The sequence below is a fragment of the Pristis pectinata genome, chromosome 16 (assembly GCF_009764475.1).
Source record: "Pristis pectinata isolate sPriPec2 chromosome 16, sPriPec2.1.pri, whole genome shotgun sequence".
NCBI classification, from domain to species: Eukaryota; Metazoa; Chordata; class Chondrichthyes; order Rhinopristiformes; family Pristidae; genus Pristis; species Pristis pectinata.
This window is the reverse complement of record NC_067420.1, coordinates 30766904-30788646: the sequence shown is the minus strand read 5'-3', so window position 1 is coordinate 30788646 and position 21743 is coordinate 30766904. Positions and strand designations below refer to the sequence as shown.

The following is a 21743-nucleotide window of genomic DNA, read 5'->3' as shown; positions in this document are numbered from 1 at the left end:
GGTACTTCATCTGTGCATGATATAGTCCCACCAACATTTATGAATTAATGACCAGATAATCTGGTTTATACAATAGTAATTGAGGAACAGATACATATCATTACAAAAAGTATAATCTGGCAATGTTTTCAATGCCTCCAAATATAAATCTGCAAGAAGTCACTGCTATCTGTATTGATCATGAACTTAGAAGGCACAATGCCTTGATAAAATAAATTTGAACTGATTCATTGGACTAAATTGTCAAAGAAATCATCCTTTACCATACCTTTCACACAGACCTATAAGTTTCTTTACTTAAAATAGTGAACTAGTTTATTGGACTGAATTGTTAGTGACAGATTTTGACCATTTTTTGGGTATCTCCCATTTGTATTTTACTCATATGGTACACTGTTAAAGCAGTTCCTTAAATAACTTGATTGAATTATTACAACAGCAGGATCTCAGATTGTGTATGGTTTAGCAATTTGCTTCACAGTGGTGTAATCCTATGCCAACGCACATTCTTAAAGTGACTCTAACAATTACTTCTATTGCCACCACAGCAGAGGCACACCATTTGTGCTCCTTGGAGTGCAAATGTTATATTCTCTCCATGTTATATTTTATTATCCATTTTTAAGTTGCCTTACCATCATGCAAATCAAGCAGAAGCAGTAAGTTATAAGCCTTAGACTCTAAAAGGGATAATCAGAGTGAAAGTCAATACTTGGTTGTTCCTACATGGATCCCAGAAACTTAAGTATGACACAGTCCGCAGGCCAAAGCCAGTCATCTGATATCTAAACCACAAGGACTGCTTTGGCAGAGTGAGTCAGTGGAGAGTGGGAAGATAAATACTTAATATATCCTCTAAAAATATTCTTCTTCCCCCTTCTTCTCTCTTCACTTATCACCTCTAAATAGCATTGATGGGGATCCAGTGAATTGGTTATACCTATCTTCTTCATTTCTTTAAGCTTTCTTGTCCTTTTCCAGTATATTACTGAGTCTTTATTTGGTCTTTTCTCCCCTCCCCATCTCCCTAACAGAGTCATTTTGGTGTCGCAGGTGTTTATCCCATTCCTCACAAACAAATATGCCTATACCAGCCAGTTTTAGAAGCTTCCACTATTTCACCCCACAGATCTAACAAAGCAATTTAATCTCTGCCTTTAGTGTTTCTGGGTCAGAGAACCCCAATGACGTTTAGGGGTGGTTGATGCAAGGATTGTGGTCAGAAGGAAGGTTGGAATTAGTGTCAGCTGTCAATGATCGATGATGCTTGGAGGCTGTAATTATGGGTTGGGGCTTGAAATTGCAGATTGGCTATGGAGTCAGTGAGGTGCAGTCGCCAATCAGCAGTGTGGTGGTGGAGGGGAGGGGGTCTTTACTGCTTCCGCAATGGGATGCAAAGGAGACTTGAGTTTTCAGTAGCTGGCTTACAATTTGGCCAGGGAAGTCCCTTTAAATTGTACAGATACAAGCTTCACTGGTGTTTTGAAAGTCTGTTTGTATAGGAATGGCCTATGGATAATATGGCTCACTCAAATATAAATGAACATTTTCAATGTGGTATCCAGAATGTGCACTGGGCACGTCTGAGGGAACACAGAATGAAAACTGAATTTCCCTGATAATCAATTCTGTTTAATCTTTTCATAGAAATAGAATCTGGCATTCCAATATCTTCAGCCCTGGTTACAGGATCACAACCCTCAAATACAATTAAATTTACTAGAAACAATGCAAACCATGAACAAGTTAATTACTGATTGATCCTGGCAGTTTTTTAAAAAAATGTGACTTCTTTACGCAATAGTTCATTACATGCTAATTACATCAGGATCACACCCTGGCTTTATAATTTTGTGTTTAAGGTTAGTCATAAGGTAAGTATCCAATCTATCAGAACCTTAACATTCATCCTTAATGATACTACTGTGTTTAAATATCCAGGCAGGTCAGAAATATGGCTGAACTGTTTAATATTCTGAAGAAACCATAGAACCATACTGCACAAAACAGGCCCTTTGGCCCACCAGATCACAATTAATATACTTAGTCTATGCTGCTGCACTTTTGCTATTTATAAATTAAAACAGTGCAGATGCTGGAAATCTGAACTAAACACAGAAAATACAGGAAATACTCAGCAGGTCAGGCAGCATCTATGGAGTGAGAAACAGAAATAACATTTCAGGTCAATGATTTTTCATCAGATCTAGAACTGCTTCACATTCTGATTATTTCCAACATTTTCTTTTTTGATTCATTACTGCTACTTCTCTATTATTTATGAATGAACAATATAAATGAAAAGCACTTTGTCAACTCTAAAATCAGGTATTCACAGAACACGCACATATTTCTTCACAATTCCTATTTTTCCCATGTTGATCTCTTGCTGCCCATTGCCTCACAATTCAGGTACATTGAATAAAAATAGAGAACAAAGACTACCTTGTGACATTTTGCCTGTAGAATTAAGCCAATATCGCTGAACTACAGATCTGGCCAATGGTTATTGAATATTCTGAACTCCAAACATACAAGAAGCTCATAAAACACTGCCCCTTGGAATGAGATTTTAACAAATAAGGCTTTTCCCCCAAGCTGAACATATCACATTCTTTTCTGACAGGGAGCAGCTGTTCTTTTCCAGGTGACCTTTAGAGTTCAATTTGCTCCAAAGCTGGTGAACACAAAATGGCTTAATTACTATTAATTGCTAAAATGTGATCATTAAGGTTTCAGCTTACTAATTCATTAAATTCAATAAAGCTAATACAATCAACCCTCATTATTGTTATGAAGATGACACTAAGGCCTGGGATTCTTTTCTGTTTTCAGTTAAAACGCAGCTACAGTCAGAGATTTGCAGCACCATCATTTCAAATACCGAGACATAACCACATGTAACAATTTCTAATATTAATGATGATATATATCATACACATCTGCTGAAAGTCACAAATGTATCTTGTCATGCGCAAATGGGAATTTTATTTGCTTGCTTTTAAAGGGACACATTAAACACACACATATCATACTCACCAGCACATACAGTACATAAGTGTCCTTTATGATTAGGTACAGGCATGTTTTAGGTAATATCCATTTTTACAAAACCTTTGCTTCACTATGAGCAGTCACACCAGACTTCAGCAAATTATTCTCATCATCCAAAGCAAAACAATGTCATTTGTTATGATCATACTGCTTATGGCACTTGGTAGGCACAATGCACAGTGTAATGAGATGTTCTGAGTTGTAATCAAACAATGCTACCACTTTTAGGAGATAATAAATGGCTGACATATGACAAATTCTTGATTTCTTTTATTAGTCTCTCTTCCCTTCCTCCCTTTTGGTGCTCCACTGCACTCATACTGTTCCTTCTCAAACATTTTGAGCTGTGAACTCACTTCCAGCCCTGAGCATTCTTTGGCAAACCACTTAGGAAGCAGTTGGTTTTAACCAAACCACTGACATTCCTCGTTATGCTCAGTCCTCATTTGCCTGTTTGACAACGGCATTTCCTATTAATTCCTATTTATGTTCCGTTTGCACAAAGCTCAGGTTTAGAATTCAGGATTAACATTTAAAGCAAATTTGAAATGTCATTTGGTAGCTCTCTTGCCTCCAAGCCATAAACTGGTGGGGTCAAATCTTATCATGGCCATGAGCACAAAATCTAGGCTGACACTTAATGTAGCACACAGGAAGTTCTGAATTGTCAGAGAGGTTGTTCAATGGAACAAGATGTAAAAGCAAAGCCCTGGTGGTTTGTTTTTCAATTTTTGCAAAAAGTTCTGTATTACTGTTCAAGGAGCAGCCAGGAATAATCCTGATGTGTTGGGCAACCTCTTACCGACACTGCCGAAAACATGTTCTGTGAGCAATTGGCTACCCATTTTACCAGACTAGGAACACTGACTACATTTCAAATTAATTCATTGATTGGAAAATACCCTTCATGATATGGCAATGTGCAACGAGGTTAATTCTGTCCAAAGCAAAATTACCTCTAGCTCTCAACATTTAGGATGAAAAATACCAGTCAGCATGGAGTCATTTTTGTACAACAGATCTAAAAATAATCTAAATGATGCAATGCTTATTATCCATGATGTGTGAAAAACTGGGAACCTTCTAGCACTCTAACCCAAGGTTAACACTTGAAGTGGTACCACAGAATGGTAACATTGTAGGTCACTTAGCCTTTTAGCTTATGCCAGCTCTTCAAAATAGCAATGCAGGTAGTTCTGCTTCCCTGTCCTTTCTCTCTAGCCCTGTAATTTATAGAGACTTTGTGATTTATAGAGACCCTGTAATTTATGCTTTTGTCAGCATTCAAACTAGTTTTGAAAATGTCTCCCAAGCCATCATTGGTATTTACTACAACAAGTTTAATCACACAAAAAAAAACAAATCAAATTTAATGGTTTTAAACTTTAAAGCAAAATACAAATGAATACCCATCTTGCAATACCAATGTCTTAATTTAAATGTATTCCACAGCTCCCCTCATTGACACAAGCAGTTTTAATGCCAGTTTTATCAGTGCTTGGGATTTTATGCCCCAGGATAAAAGATTTGTGAAGAGAACATCTCTCATGGTTTCCAACCATGACTTGATAACAAGCTGTGTTGAATCAATTCATCTGCCAGAGGTCACGCATGAAGGATGTCTCATAAAAACAAAATGCTGCAAAGGCCAAAGGAAATGAAACACAGCAAGGAAACATTGTGAACAACGAACAGGGCAGGTGGGCAGGAGGCATCTATGGAGGGAGGATCAGGTCAGTGAGTCTGGCTGAGGTGCCGGATTGCATCTGGTAACAAAGCACCTGAACGTTAACAAGTAATCACCATCCATAGGAAAGAAGATGGTTGGCATTGAGGGTATTGATGGGATGATACCAGAGGAAAGGCACATTAACACTATCAATGTGAGCAGAGTCATTTTGCACCTTCCCTTTGTCAAATTAGTGTTTCAAATTAAGCTAGGTGGACTTGCACATCACCAACTAAAACATACAAACTTCCCTTATTCCATTTCTATCATATGTGGCATTTCTTTTGTTCATGACGACGCGTTCTTGCTCCCTTGGATCGGGGATGTAGCTCAGCGGGAGAGTGCACGCTTTGCACGTATGACGTCCCAGGTTCAATCCCTGGCATCTCCACGCTGGTGACAGTAAATTTTGGGCAGGCACTGTAGTGTAGCGGTTAGTGTAACGCTTTACAGCACCAGAGACAAGGGTTCAATTCCGGCCACTGTCTGTAAGGAGTTTGTACGTTCTCCCCTTGTCTGTGTGGTTTCCTCTGGGTGCTCTGGTTTCCTCCCATATTCCAAAGGTGTACGGGTCAGGAAGTTGTGGGCATGCTATGTTGGTACCAGAAGCATGGCGACACTTGCAGGCTGCCCCCAGAACACTCTACGCAAAAGATATATTTCACTGTGTGTTTCGATGTACATGTGACTAATAAAGATCTTATCTTTTTTACATGACTCTGATAGTTTTTAAAGAAACATTCAAGAACGAACGAAAATAGGAGCAGAGGAAGGCCACCCATCCCCTCAAGCCTGTCCCTCCATTTGCCTCTTGCGTGCCAGTTCCTTGGAGCCCTTTTAAATGTTTATCTACCTCCTCGTTAAACACCTCCAATGATCTAGCCTGCATAATCCTTCAGGATAGAGAATTCCAGAGATTCACCGCCCTCTACAAGAAGTTCCTATGCACCCGAGCAAATGTTCCAATGTATGACTGGAGATCTGTGACTTGTGAAAGATGTGAAATTTAATCAAAGCTGGCATTCTAATCAATGCTCATTTTGTCTTTATAATCTTCAGTCCAATCTGATATACTTTGCGGCACAGATATATTTAAACATTGTTTTGAGTTCCCTGTCACGTTGCCCGACAAGGTGTGAGAAGGAACAACATGTATTAAGGAGTTTGCTACTGTTTTTATCTTCACGTCGTTAGACTGTTCCCATGGAAACAAGGTTCAGCCATCTGCAGCAGCAGAATGAGACTCTGCATTACTGGCAATCTCTCAGGTTACAGAGAATGCACAGGTCTGGGAAGCCTGATGAGCAAATAACTGTGCATCAACAATAAAGTCAGAGATATCAGTCACATATACTGACAATTTTAGTCTTACGTTTTGAAAACAAGAATAAGTTTCTCGTGGTTTATTAGCAATTAGTACAACAGCAGTGTATTTGAATATCTTACCACATGTTGAACCACTGTTGAAATCATTTGGGAGAGTTTTTACATTGGAAGCCACTTCTAGTGAGAATGAAGATCCCAGCAAAAAATGATAAGTCACATTTCCAACAGGTACTAAGACAACGAGTATTGTGCAGAAATGTTTTTATACAAGAGTTGTGTGAATGAAGTTTTAGCTTCAGGACAATCTGAGCTCATTGGGTGAGAAATTGGCTTCCCTTGCTCCAATTTTTCTTGTGGAAAGCACAATACTTTGGTAGCAATACCACTTTTGTCCAAACTGCAGAGTCTTTGGAGTCCTGCTAAACTTACAGGAGTATTCCTTTGGCATCCTGACTGGGATGCCTGTCCAACATTCATTGACGATGAATGAGGCAGGCAACAAGGCCTGGTGGCTATCTATTAACACCAAATGTTTTAACACTAAAGCTGCTCGGGCACAAGGAGGAACCGAGGTGCTCTCAAAACTTCTCCAAACATGTCAGCAATAAGATATCCAATGTCAGTGTCTGAAATGACAGCCTTTATTTAGTCAAAGTAGTACCAGGTTTTACTAACCCTGTTTCCCCTGAAAGTCTGCTATTTAAAGGGTTGTACTGTCCTACCCCCCTAGAAATGCAAGGGCTACTGCTGACTGAACAAAATAAAATTTTCCGCGTGAGGTGAGCTGCTTGTGGTATCTATGACCAGTTCATTCTGAGTAATGTACATGGGATCTCTGACCCAAATTCAGGATTGACATTTTCACTGTTAGTTTGAACAGACGGTTCACATCTAATTATGCATAGCTATATCTTAAAATATTTTAATTTTGACTTGCTATCATCTTTATCCCATAACCGAGTACCACAACTATATCACCAGTTGGGCCTAAATTGTTACTTGCCTTCATAAATGCACACCTTAGTAGATTTTAATAACAAGGAATTTGGAATATTTTCTGATATTTTTATTTGGAATCAATACTGATTAGATTGTTTATAGTTTCCCTATACGCTGTATTTTATATGGACAAATCATTTTGAATAACTTCATAAATGTGTGCTGATGAAATCAGTACATTTGGTGGAAAGTACCCATGGTATTTTCAACTCCTCTTGAATCACACAGAGCAGATTATTTGTAGAAGTTAAATTGGACTTCTGTGTCATTGCAACTTAAAACAAGTGTTATAAAAATGAAGTTTAATATTGCATAATTTTGTTGCCTGCCAAATTTGAGAGAATGGGTTTAAGTGGTCCAGATTGGTCACATCTTAAATAAATATGAATCACGCTGAGACCAATTTTATGTGAATTACCAGCAATCTCACAATGTAATTTCTCCCTCTTTTCATTGAAATGTCACGCAGATTTTCTTAATATTCCTTATGCTTTAATTTAAACATATTAGCTGCTGTTTAATGTTCTTTGTTTAAGAGAAGTAATGTATGGCAATCTTTTCATGGTCCCACTGGAAACCAGAGCTACTCATATTTCTGATGGAATAAAAGAACAATACAAATCTGAAACAACAAACAATCTGCTGGAGGAACTCAATGGGTTGAGCAGCATCTGTGGACTGAGGAGGGAGGGAATTGTTTTGGGTACCTTCCCCCCACAGACATTGCCTAACTTGCTAAATTCTTCAAACAGATTGTTTGTTGCTCCCTGTGTTATCTTCTAACATGGTATTTAGGCTGACAGGTCCAGATTTGATCCCCATACTAGACTGATTGAGAAACTCTCAGCAAGATGGGTAAAGAAGGTATTACAAATAGCTACCCCAAGGCTAAGAGGGAAAACATTAATCCATGATTTGGTTCTGAAAATGAGCCAGCAGTCGCTGTTTGGAACACACCTTTTTGGGCAAACTCTGTTGTAGCATGGAGAGTCAACTGGCAGCTCTATTAGTTAGCCTCACCTATTAAATTTTAAAATTTGTTTTATGTATCAAATTGCTGAAAGCCCGAGCTAACACAAAGGAAACTGTGCATCTGGGGCCTGAACAAACATGGCAAGCAATCATATAAGTCTAATATTGAAAAATTGGGAAATTAACAGTGCAAGGACTAAGAAGTGTAAGTTAGAGTGGGGGAACTTAACAGCAAATCAGGTACAGGAAGAGAAATGGAGGGAAAGGGCAAAGGAGAAAGAAATTCAAAGGAAAAGTTGAACAAAATTAAAATGCAAAACAATTAAAGCTGGCAGAATGGGATCCCACACTAGCAACTGAAAATATCCAGTCTAAGAGGTTAACTTCATAGCTACCAAGCAAATAGAGCATCTGCATGCTATTCGATGCATTTTACTGGTGAAGCAGACAGCTGGATGCCAATCTACAAAGCTAAGAATGGAGCAACACTGGTGTGACAGCAATTATTGGGTGTTTGAGTTGAACCATGCCTCTACCCCCTGCGGGAGTTTTCAACAACTGAAAGATAAACCTTCAGGAGCAATGAGAGGGAACAATCATCTAAATACTGTGTCCTCTTTTGCATTTTCTTTGCCTATTTGTTAAACTGGTGGTGTGTGTGTGTGTGTGTGTGTGTGTGTGTGTGTGTGTGTGTGTGTGTGTGTGTGTGTGTGTGTGTGTAGGGGGGGGGGCAAGGGAACTTAATTCCTTGATTAAGAGAAAGGAATTATCTGATGAAGACTTTGTTTCCTTTCCAGTCGATGCGAGAAGCTGACGTGCCATCAGGATAGTGATGCCAGGTGACTGATGGCAGGTGCATGATGTTGGTGGTCAAGTGGGTAAGGTGGCAGTGGAAGTTTGGTTGGCGGGGTAGTAGATCAAGGTAAGAAACCCTCAGGAATATGCAGCAACCAGAACTACCATCCCCACCATTATGGGCCAAATTGTATTTGACTCATCCCACCATGTCATCTCGCTCCAACTCCACACCTTCCCCATGCCTGTATCAGTCCGGCATAGATGCCTGTAGCCAATCTTTCTTGGGCTCCCGATCCTGGAGTCTGTTGGCTAGACAGAACAAGACCTCAGTGCTGGCTGGATCTCATGCCGCAAAAGGTTGAGGACCTGCTCCCAAAATACTCTGACAGCCGTTGACAGCAGCAACGCAGGGGTAGACCCTTGCCTGCTGTCAAAGTCAGAGAGGGTTTGTAAGAGTTTTTAAATATCTCCAATACACAGAGACATTTAAGAACAATTCGAATGCTTTAATCAATTTTAAAAAAGTAAAATAAATTATTGAAATACTAAGATGTTAAAGTATAATATGTGAAACTGAACTTAACCTTCTCCTCCTAATCTCCCAGTTGGTGGTCTTCATTCAAGTGAATGGGGATTCTGATCCTCCATCAGATCTGGCTCGTGTTGTATCACAGAGGTGGATTCACCCATAAAACCCGAGATTTCCCACATGATCAACTCCATTGCTGGAGTCCACAGAGCCTCACACTAACCTGTGAAGCATTTTACAGTGGCCCATGTAGCCTGAAAAATCCAGTACAAAAAGAGCAATCACAAAATGTCAAACAATCGTTTAATGGGGATAAGCACATCTGAAGAACTGGGGATAAAAGTGGTGATATTGAGAGCAATTTAAACTCATTGAGAGCTCAGTAGTTGTTGCCACTGTGGTAAAAGCTTCAGAAATACACAGAAATAATCTGATACTTTTTATTAAATTCACATAATGTGTTCACCCTTTTTCAACATGAAAACCTATTCTTACAATGAATTACCACTTTGCACATTAGGATTCTTGTTGAGTATACCTTTTGAATGCAATTGATAGATTTTCCATCTGCTAATTCAATCCTGACATGCACCTATTTGAAGTCTCAAATTGACGTACTAATTGGCAGTTGGGTGCAAATAGTTTGTTAGCGTTAGCAGGTAATACAGATTGATTAGAACAGCAGGACAGATGGTCACTTTGAATAACATGATAGCCATGTCAGTAAATTTGTTTGAGCCATTGGGGCGAATTATAATTTTAATGTGGGAGTGACAATTTAAAAATACAATTAAAAATTGAAGTAAAATTTAATTGGAAGCAAAATCTCTTTAAGACTAGAAGAATTTTACAAAAAATAATCATTTCATTCACATCTGCAGTAAAATTAAGCGCACATGTTTTACTGGCCTACGTCATTGATACTGCAGGTGTTCTGTGCTGATGTGTTGTATGAATGACACTGGAACCTTATCTTTAAAATATGCTGAAGTTCAATTTTCATCTTAATCATAATTGCTTAAAAATTAATGTTAGAACGACTGACTTTTAGTCAAACAATTCAACTATACATATTGAAAATGAAATTTTCCTCTACATATTCCCCTCTACATATTCAAATGAAATTTAATTAACTTGCACTCCATGGATTTGAGAGGGTTTGATTAGGTAATGAGTTCCTTACAGTTTCATAGCATTGCATCATAAGCATTTTTACTCAGTTGGTGACAAGGTTGTGGTTGCTGGCACCATTTCAGTGTTAGAAATTGCAGTTCAGCACTCAAAATGCTGCATTGTTGGAGATGTTGTCTTTTGAGTGAGATATTAAACAGAGCTGTCTCCTGAGGGAGCTGTGCAAGATCAAAGGGTACCATTCGAAGACAAAAAGGGAATGTTTCCAATGCCCTGGCCTATGGTTATCACACAGCCAATATTTCCTGAAGGGAGATTATAAGGTCATTCTCTCACTTGATGTTTGTGAGATCATGACGAGTGTGAGCTTGCTGCCATGGTTACCTGCTTAATAAGTAACTGCTTCCTTTGTAATCCTTTGCTTGTAAAGAGCATTATGATGTTCTCAGTGACAAGATGCTTTGTTTTTTGTTTTTTTACCCAAATAGATTAATATTTTCTGACCTGTTTGAGTCCAGTCACTTTTGCATCTCTCTGATGCTACATCATTCATAAAATCAAATGGCATTGAAGGAAACCATTTGGCCCTTGCTAGATGTGTTATTCACCCTAGCCACTTGCACCGCTGCATTTCAAGTGCACATCCAAGGACCTTTAAATTGTGATAAGGCCTTCTGCTTCCACAACTCTTTCAGACACTAAGTTCCAGACTCCCATCACCACTGAGTGAAGATAATTCCTATCTCCCCTCTAAAGCTTCCAACAATTACTTTAAATTTGTAAGGGAAATTGGTCCTCCCAATCCATGTTATCCAGACCCCTTTAATTTTAAACATTTCAATTAAAATCTACCTTCTGTTCCAAAGAAAACAACGACAACCTTTTCTCATAGCTAAAGTTCTCCATTGCTGGAAAATTCCTCAAATCGCCTGTGTCCCATTGCTAGTGCAATCACATCCTTCCTGCAATATACTGACCAGCATCAGAGCTTTAATCCAGATGTGGCCTAACACTGTTCAAGCACAAGCCTGATATTCTGTATATATACACGTATCTCTTCTCAATCACTTTGTGCTGTATACCTTATTGACCACTGTAACTTCAGGGACCTACACTAGCTTCCTCTATAATTTGCAGTAGTGCACTTTTTTATTGTCTATTCCCTTGCATCGTTTCAAACTTTCTTCTTCATACTTCTGACTGACTGAATTCTGTTTTCAGTTTTCTGTCCATTGGACAAGCCCACTGATATGGTTGCCAACTGAAGCACCTACGATGCAGTGTACGACTCATCTCTGATGGAATTTGATATTGCCTCTTTTGATTGTTTCTTAGCTTGTGGTTTTGTAGCTGGCAAATGAAAAGCCTTTCAGTATTTAACTATAATCTCAGCCAGCTTCAGTACCACACGACACGTCAGTTTAAAGTGCATGTGGTCATGTGGAATCTGCAAAAAAGAGACTTTATGCAATTTTTACTCATGAATTTGAACAAGGATAAGCATCATATTCCATTTTTCCTGGGGCTACAGTGAATTTCTGGAATTTGTGCTCCGAGCTGAATGGAAGTATTTATTTTCATGCCGCACATGAAAAGGTTAATATTCCAAAGGTTAATATTTCAACAAGATGAAATTGTAATCACTCCAATAATTAAAATCTTCACATAATCAACATATCAATTGCAGGAAAATTCTGTGATCAGGAAAGGAAACTTACAAAAAGCAAAACACCATGCATCCTGGAAATCTGAAATAATAGCAGAAAATGCTGGAAATACTCAGCAGGTTAGTCAACATTTATGGAGGAAGGAAATGAGTTAGTGTTTCAATGATCTTTTAACAGAACTGGGTGCTTACTATGTTTGGGTTAAGTTTATCAGTCAATGACCTTTCGCTTGATGAAAGGTCACTGACGTGAAACATTAACTTCACTGATAAAAATATAAAGAAAACCGCTGATGCTGGAATTCTGAAATGAAAACAGAAAATACTGGAAACACTCAATGGGTCAGGCAGCATCTGTGAAAAGAGAAACACTGTTAATGTCAGAGCTGGCAAAATACCTTAGATCTGAAATGTTCATTCTGTTCCTCTTTCTACAGATGCTGGGTGATTTGCTAATTGTTTCCAGCATCTTCTGTTTTTATATCACATGAACTTTGTTTCTCTTCACACAGATCTTGCCTGTTCTGCAGAGTATTTTCAGCCCCTTCTATTTAAATATGAAAGTATGTTTGGTCAGGTAATAGTACATGGTGAAATCATTCAGATTGCAAGAAATTATAAAATATTTGTTCACAGCAGAAACTTATTTTATGGTACAATTGGAGCCTTTTGGATGAAGTTGGATGAATAGTGATTTTTAACTTACTGCATGTAATTAAGCTAATTTAATATAAGTGTATTGCAAGTGGGTGAAGCACAAAGGGTTCTAGGTGTTAGAACATAGAACACTATAGCACAGTACAGGCCCTTCGGCCCACAATGTTGTGCCGACATTTTATCTGCTCTTCAGACATTTTATCTACCCTTCCCTCCTACACAGCTCCCCATTTCCCTATCATTCGTGTGTCTATCTAAGAGTCTCTTAAATGTCCTAGTTCAAGTGCATATTCTAGTGCATAGAGTAAATCAGCATGAAGACAGGCCCTTCAGCCCAACTCATCCATGCCAACCAAGGTGCCCACTTAAGCGTCCCATTTGTCCATGTTTGGCCTGTATCCCTTTCCTATCTGTGTACTTATTCAATAGTCATTATTGTACCTGCCTCAGCTATTTTCCCTGGCAACTCATTCCAGGTACACACCGTGCTTTCTTTGTAGAAATTTTCCCTCAGGTCCTTTTTAAATCTTACCCCTCTCATCTTAAATCTATGCCCTCTAGTTTTTGAGTCACTTTTCCTGGGAAAAAGATTGTGTGCATTCACCCTCATGATATTATCCACTTTGATGAAGTCACCTCTCACTTTCCTTTGGTCCAATGAATAAAGTCTTAGCCTGCCCAACCTCTCCCTATGACTCAGGCCCTTGAGTCCTGGCACCATTTTCGTAAATGAGTCACAAAATCATGAATCACAAAAAGCTGGCAGGCAGGTCCAACAAGTAGATAAGGCAGCAAAAGGCATTTTAGTCTTCATTTCTAAGGGGTTAGTGTTCAAAAATAGGTGGTTTTGTTGCAATTGTACAGGGTGTTGGTGAGGACTCACCTGGAATACTATGTTCGGTTTTGGTCCCCTTACCTAAAAAAAATATGGTAACATTGGAGGCAGTACAATGGAGACTCCCCAGGCTAATTTGTGGGATGACAGAGTTGTCCTACGAAGAGAGACTAATTAGCTTGGGCCTGTATTCTTTGGAGTTTAGAAGAATGAGGGGTGACCTTATTCAAATATATAAGATCCTAAGGGGGCTTCACAGGGAAACAACTTGGGATGTTTTCATGAGTGGAAGAGTCTCGAACAAGGGGAAATAACTGCAAGATAAGAGGCCAGCATTTAAAACTGAGGTACATAGGAATTTCTCCTTGCAGCAGGCGGTGGAAGCTGGATCATTTGAAATCTTTAAGTTGCAGGTAGATACATGTTTGATAGATTAAGGAATAGAGGAATTTGGAGAAATATCACAGGAGTTGAGGCGAGCATAGATCAATCAAGACCATATTAAGTGGTAGGGCAGGCTTGAATGGCCTGATGGCCTACTCCTGCTCCTACTTTCTTGTGTTCTAGACATTGTTTCATTTTAACTGCATTAACATGGATATTCTAAATACCAATTATTAAGCAAACAATCAACAGTCATGTTAATTTAAATGAAACAAGTGAGTTTTAAGTAGCAGAGAAGGGGACTCACCACTCTCTACAACTTAAAACACACTTGTTTTCTCACTTTTCCCAATTCTAATGAAGGGTCCTTGACTTGAAGTATCAACTGTTCTCTCCCTACAGATGTTGTTTGACCTGCTGTGTGCTTCCAGCGTTTTCTGTTTTATTTTTGGTTTTACATCATCTGCAACTTTTTACTTCAATTGATTTAAATGCTTGCAGATTTTTTTTTCACAAATCTAGCTTTCTTGAAGAAATAAGAGTCTGCCAAATGGATTTTTTGATTTCCACAAAAATAATGCCATAAACTTGACTTATCTTGAGATATTATAAAGCTTCCTCATTGATTACATTTCAGTTTTACATGAGTGGGCATTTACAAATTAAATGGAATCACTGGAGGCAGAGTAGCGCAGTTATGTGCTGTTTATACTGTGGAACAGATGTTTGCTTTTCAGGGCATGAAGGCATAATTAGATCAGATTAATATGAGGAGGGGTTTATCAGGCAAAGTGAAATGCAAGGAGAGATTCATCGTCAGAGTGCCTTCGAAGAGTACTTACAGGGCTTACTGGACCCAGCACAACATGTGGCGAGCTCAATTAACAGAGTACATGGAGGATGTATCTGGCACAGAGTGTTGCATGCTTATCTGACTTGGGATAATATGTGGAGGGTTTATCAGGCCACAGATGCACTGGGTGCTGCTTCTATTTTTACAATTCATACAAATAAGGCATTATCAAATGATGCTGAAATACAGACAGATGAATGGTTTAAGATTTGATTATGATGACTCCTGTTTTCATACTTTTTCAAACTCACATTTTGATATCCATAAAACCATTCATTTCACTGATATGGATGAGGGATTAGGACTGTAATCCAACATTACAACAGATGTACTGAAGCAGCGACAGAGACAATTTAGCAATGAGTCTTATCAGGACACAGGAAAAAGCATTTTAGGAAATGTTATGCTTAAATGTCAGCTCTGAGTAAACTAACCTGCTTACAAGATTGTATATTAAGTTGTTAGGAAAATAGACCCGAGGCATTTTGCAAGAATCACAGTGCTATATTATGTCATAGCCTGAACAGTTATTTTTCAGGCAGGAAATGGAATTACTTTCATCAATGGATTAACGCCTTCATTAAAATTGTGATTGCTGAATGTCATATGTTTGCAAGAGATGAGTGTTCATCTTCTTATCTCTCCAACAGTAATTTCTCACCAAGGATATCTCAAAATGTGATTTTATGTTGCTGTAGAGTAAATCTAGCATTATTGGCCGGATACTTGCCTAATAGAAATCTTTGCAGAATTAAGACTCTCTCCAGCATAAGTCTCAAACTCTCAAATCAAATATGACTCAACTCAGTGCTTATGTTAAGTGGCATTCAATGACTTAAATTGGTCTTGGGTGTACAATGGGTCAAACTATACTGAACTCTGACTGGCAGTTCTACAGAGAAACCCATAGTGACTATTCCTCATGGATTAACCCATCTCTGACCTCTGCATTAAAACACGAGTTGAAGGTCAGATGCCAACATAGGAGACCTCCTATCTCTGCTGTGGACTCACATCTGCCATAAGTGGAGTGACCACATTTAATCTTGTTCAAAACGTGTTTTTCTTATTTTACTTAATTGTTATGTTTTAAATCCACTATTTAAGTAAACTGATTTTTTTAAATGTTTTTTTTTGCTAATTTTTAAAGAATATTTAAATGTATTTAAACTGTTTCTCAGTGTCATTATCAGAAACATTTAAAAATGGTTCAAAGGGGCTTGACAGCAGTAGGCTGCCAAAAGGCTATCAGGTCTGGCCAAAAGGTAGATCCTCAGGAACTGCTGTCTCAGCCCAAGATGCTGCATGTAGTTATTCCACCTTGCTGTGTGAGCCTGGCCTTCAAGTTGCTTGGCACCGCAGAGCTAACAAGCACAAGTGCGGCCACAGGAAAAGCATGGGAGTAGGCATGGGCAGTGGGTTGGAACCAGGCTTGACACAGCAAGTTTGTGAAACTGAAATCAATTTTGCTTCACTCTGTCAATTTGCAGATAAACTGCGCTTCCCCCCCCCCCCCCACTTAAATAAAAAGAAATGGGCTGGATTTAAGATTTATTTTTGTTTAAGTACAGCTCAAATTAATTTTCATATCCAAATGTAAAATCCTCCATTGGCATAATCCAGCAATGAATGATAATGAAGCATTTATTTGAAAAAATTATACAAGTGTTCCTTGATATCCTTAAAAGAGTAACTTGGTTCAGTTTAATTAATAAGCTTGAGAACAGATTTTACCACAAGAAAATTTTTTTTTTATTGAAGCATGTGGCCCCTGAGTAACCCAATTTTAACTGAACTAAAAGTGACCCATAAAAAAGCATGATTATTTTCCAGTAGAATTGGTGGGCATTAAGTTAATTCCTCAATGAATTTAAAAATTTGTCAAAAGCATTCAACAATAGTGGCCACACAAAATGTCATTTTAACAGCTTCTTCAGACAAGCAGAATTAGTAAACCTGGTTGTAGTTAATTCAGCTTGACAGTGTAGCCAGGATTTTGGGTGGGATTGCGTGTCAGTGCAATTTGTGCTAGATGCAATTTGCACTTGAAATTTCATGATCTTTTTTGCTCAGTTTTCATCATATTATTCTGAAAATACAGTGATATAGCCCTCAGTCTCTAGGTAGTTCCCAGAGTTGGCAGAAACAATTTCTAGATAATGCAATTTGTCTTTTCCTATAAAAGGATCATACTCAGGAATCTAGATTTTACCCTTCTTGCACAATTAACACCAGAATAGTAATTAGTGGAATACCATAGCAATTGAAACTGAAGTGGTCTGCTTAAATCTTACTTTCCTATGTCAACAGGAAACTTCTTAATACAGGTTTAACAAATATGATTTAGGATGGGTCTAAATTGCAGATCAGAGGAAAATTAAATCTAAATTAACCTTAAAAGAATAGGAACTTGAAGGAAGTGTATTAATTGTCAAAAGTATTTCTGAAAGGTTATGGGGAATCTCAAATATTATCTGGTTTTCAAACTTTTTTTCCCAGGTGAACCACTTTACCATGGTTTACCCATGGACCAAAAATAAGTTCTCTGGTGGTGACTTGGTGTTTATTTAAATGAGTGGGGATGGAGACCCAATTTTTAAACACTCAACAATGCACCCAAGAGTCATAGCACCCATTTTGAAAACCAATGGTGCAGAGGAGTTAGCTGAAATAATAAAGGAAATCCAATGTACGGACAACCTGAGAAAAATAATAATTTTATGGGGACAGTTTTGAGGTTGTAAAATGGGCATTGGCTTCCAAAGTCATCTTGCCCAAACTGAGACTGAAGCCTTTTGATTCTGGCAACCTTTAATTATCTCAGGCTTAAATAGACAACACAGTTGTGCACTGGTAGCTGCTACTGCCTCACAGCTCCTGAGACCCCAGGTTCAATTCTACTTCAGGGGCATCTCTGTGGAGTTTGCATGTTCTCCAAACCCATGTGCTCTGGTTTCCTCTCATACCCCAAAGATGCGCAAATAGGTTAAATGACCACTGTAAATTGCCACTTATTGTAGGCAGGTGGCAAAAGAAAGAAGGGGAGTTGGTAGGCATGTGAGAGAGAGTAAGTTGCAGGACAACAGGGGAATAAGACAAGGGGGAAATTGGACTGATGGGATTGCTCTGCTTGGATTCAATGGCTCCTGTGTCGTAATACCTCATGTAGTACACTTTTGTGATGATTTTAGGATCCTGATTCAGAGCTTAAGTACAAATGGTGAAGTTTGTAGTGCACATGCTCTGCTTAAATTTTACCCAGCCCCAAAAAGTCCTCCCAGCTATCCTTAAAGAGACTGCTCAAGGTTGTTCAAAGAGCAGTCCAGGAAGCCTTCAGTTTTTTTCTTGGTCATTGAGAAGCAAGTGTTTGAAGACGCTTCCTCCTAGACCTTCCCCCTTTCCCACCACACCACCACCCTAATCCCCAAGGATTCAACCTCCTAAATGATTCTGCAAGGCAGCCATGTAATTTCTTGACATGCAGCAGGTGACAATTTCAACTCAAAAAGAACAATTGAGGCCTAAAGCAGTCGTCATGCCGACCTCACATCCCTGTTGGATACTTACCAGTCCAGCGGTTCAGCAAGAGAGCTCACCATTCTCTTTTCAAGGGTAACTAGGGATGGGTAATTAATGATAGCCTCAATAGCAATGTCCACTTCCCATAAGAGAAAAAGTAAAAATAAAATTCCCTCTCCCTGTGATTCTGTAGACAAGTAATAGAAGCAGCAGCAGCTAATCCATGTATGATGGATGCTGAGCTGAAGATTTTCCTTCATTAGGTGGCAGCACCCAGGTTCCTTCCATTCCAGTCCACATTTCTACACCCAAAGGGGAAAACTGCAGCACGTTTTCCAGGAAGAAGTCTGGACACTGTGTGTGAGTCGCCAAGTCTATGTGGTAACTGAAAATTTCCTTGTGGGAAAAGGCACAGCTTTGAACTGGTTTCTCTGCTAAAAGAGTGAAATGATGTAGAAGGAAGATGGTGAGGATCATAAATAAATCTTGATAAATGAGGCCAATCAAGAAATTCTGCTTTTTTCCCTAAATCATGCTGACTCCTCCACTTTCATATGCCAAAAGCATTGCATAGTTTATTATGGAGCTTTTAAGAATTTGTGCTTTATTTCAATTAGTCATTGATCTCTCTTAAATCCTCTGCCCCACTCTCCTTTCCAGGAGCTAATGTTCAGCTGAAAGCAAGTTGCTACTCCTCTGCCATAGGCATGCATTAGTGTAAAGCCCCAGTGTATATGTTATTGAACTTGACCTGTCGGTATCCCCCAGTCAGCTTCCCTTTACTTCTATATGCACCAAGTGTGATACACCCATTGGTCCTGGTGACAGGAAGGAATAAATAAATGACTCATCTATCTTTGAGAAACTAAGCATCAATGTGAGAAAACACTAAACATTTGAAGGAAAGGGAGTAAAGAAACAGCTCAAATATATTTGCCTTTTTCTTCCCAGGATACTTATGATCTTGCATTAATCTCTATTTCCCATTTGAAATGAATACTCATTCCATGACACAGCCTACACACCAGAACTCAAGCGCAGGACCTACAGCTACCCTCTACCCTACATTTAGTGTAAAAGCAAGGTCACTGCCTGTTTGAAATGCTCATATTGGTCCTTCTCACTTTATTTAAATGGAATACAAATCAATGCATTTTTAGGCCACTGGAACACTGTAATTTTCTATAAATGACTGTCATATCACATCACCTAAAAATCAGACAGCATAGATAAGAAATATTTTAGACTGGGAGAGACCTTCAATTGAATTAAGTTAAAAGGTTTAATTCTCTCTATATATTACATATAACAGTACGGCACAGAACAGGCCCTTCGGCCCACAATGTTGTGCCGACACAGCTATTCCCTCCTATCTATAGAATGCCCATATCCCTCTATTTTCCTCTCATTCACGTGCTCATCCAAGCCCCTCTTAAACTATTCTTGCAAATTTTCTGCCCCTTGGCATATCATAGTGTTTTGACCTTCACGTCTGTTTCATGATTTTCCACATCTTAATCCATAAAAGCTGACACCCTTCACCTTGTTAATGTTGCACTGCCATAGAAATGTCCTAGTTTCTTGTTAAATTGCCTATGGACTGGACTATTGGGGAACTATGGCAGTTGGGAGAGATTGAGAGGTGGATGGGGAGGATGGAGTTATCGGAGGGCAGAGGTGCTTAGAGGATTCAAATTGCAAACACAAGCTTGGCTGAACACAAGGAGATTAGCAAGTTTGCTTGACTGGCTGGGGAGGATGGGACATTTCTCCTTCTGGTTTTTTGGATTCAACATTTCTCCCCACCCTTTAGCTACTAGTTTCCCCGAGTTCTGGAAAGCCCAGTCCCAAGGACATTAAAAGTGAAATTTAAAACAGTCACATTAAAATATTTAGAATAGTTAAGTACCTCCTGAGACACAAGAGACTGCAGATGCTGGAATCTGGAGCAACACAAAAAGCATCTCTCCTTTCTTTCCCGTCCAGATAAAGGGTCTCGACCCGAAACATCGACTGTCCATTTCCCTCCACAGATGCTGCCTGACCTGCTGAATTCCTCCAGTGCTTATCATGTTGCTCCATCCTGCCCGACAGCTGGCTTGACTCTCAGTTTGGAGAGGCAAAAGACCACAGCTGCCGGAATCTGGAGCAAAAAACAAGAAGCTGGAGGAACTCTGTGGGCCAGGTAGTACTTGTGGAGGGAAGTGGACAGTCAACATTCATCTGGATCCGAAACATTGACTGTCCATTTCCCTCCACAGGTGCTGCCTGACCTGCTGAGTTCCTTCAGTTTCTTGTTTGTAGCATCTCAATTTAGCTGGCTGCCACTGGGAAACAAAACCCATACATTGAAACAGGTCCCAGTATTAAACTCAGTGGGCTGTCTCGAAAACTTATTCTTCAGTGTTTCTCAACTGCTGCATCTCTACACTGCTTTCTCTCCATAAACATGAGGCTGATTTTGCTTGTATGCTGGGGTGATCTTTGTAGCTTTTATATTCTTAATCTGTTACAAGTGGTGGGGAAATGAATCACTCTTTCCACTCTGCAACCATTCATTGACAGATTGGAACTGACACAATTAGACAACTGAAGTAACTCGGTTACCTTGGAGATGTGTTTTAATCCTCTACTTTAAAGAGTTTTTCTACCATTCTGCTGTGACATTCCACACTTCCGTCTTGCCACATCCTTGAAAAGCAGTGTTAAATTAGATTAATTTACTGACTGTAATTTGGTACAGAGGCACTAGCTCCACCAAATGATGTACAGCGGCATGATTCAGTGGGAATCCTACCAATTAAACAGAAATACCAACATTCCTGATGCCTCGTTTCCTCCGTCGTTGACCGATATCAAGCCACACATAATTTTCTGTAGCATTCATTTTTGAAATTTCGAGCTCATAATATTAGAATAAACAGCAGGAAGCAGGCAACTTGTTCCAAACAATCTGTGTTCTCTACGCTCCACTCAAATAGGGTTAATTTTCTTGATTCTGCTCATAGTGCAGAAACCTCTATTTTCCCTGGATAGGTTTCAACCTTAAATCTATTTATCGAAGGAAATATTTCCTTTGATGCAGGATTGTCTTTTCCCAATGTGTGGAATGCCTTCCTTCTCAATTACCCTTTGTGTAATTCTACCATGAGAACCATCCCAAAGCTTTACATAACAAAGACTTGTTTTGACGTAGTTAAAAGCTACTCTTGAGGCAGTAATGTGACAGCCAGTCTCAAACGTAACTAGATGGATGACTTGTTAATCCCTTTCAACCAAAAATTTAATTAA

General features: G+C 39.1%; 1 protein-coding gene and 1 non-coding gene across 7 annotated transcripts in view; one reads left to right on the top strand and one right to left on the bottom strand.

The window, feature by feature from the left end:
* Positions 1-21743, bottom strand: part of LOC127578703 (disks large-associated protein 4-like) — a 435166-nt gene that overhangs the window by 280157 nt on the left and 133266 nt on the right. The window lies entirely within an intron of this gene.
* trnaa-ugc (transfer RNA alanine (anticodon UGC)) lies at positions 5103-5174 on the top strand. The gene has a single exon. It is a non-coding gene; the product is annotated as a tRNA-Ala (tRNA).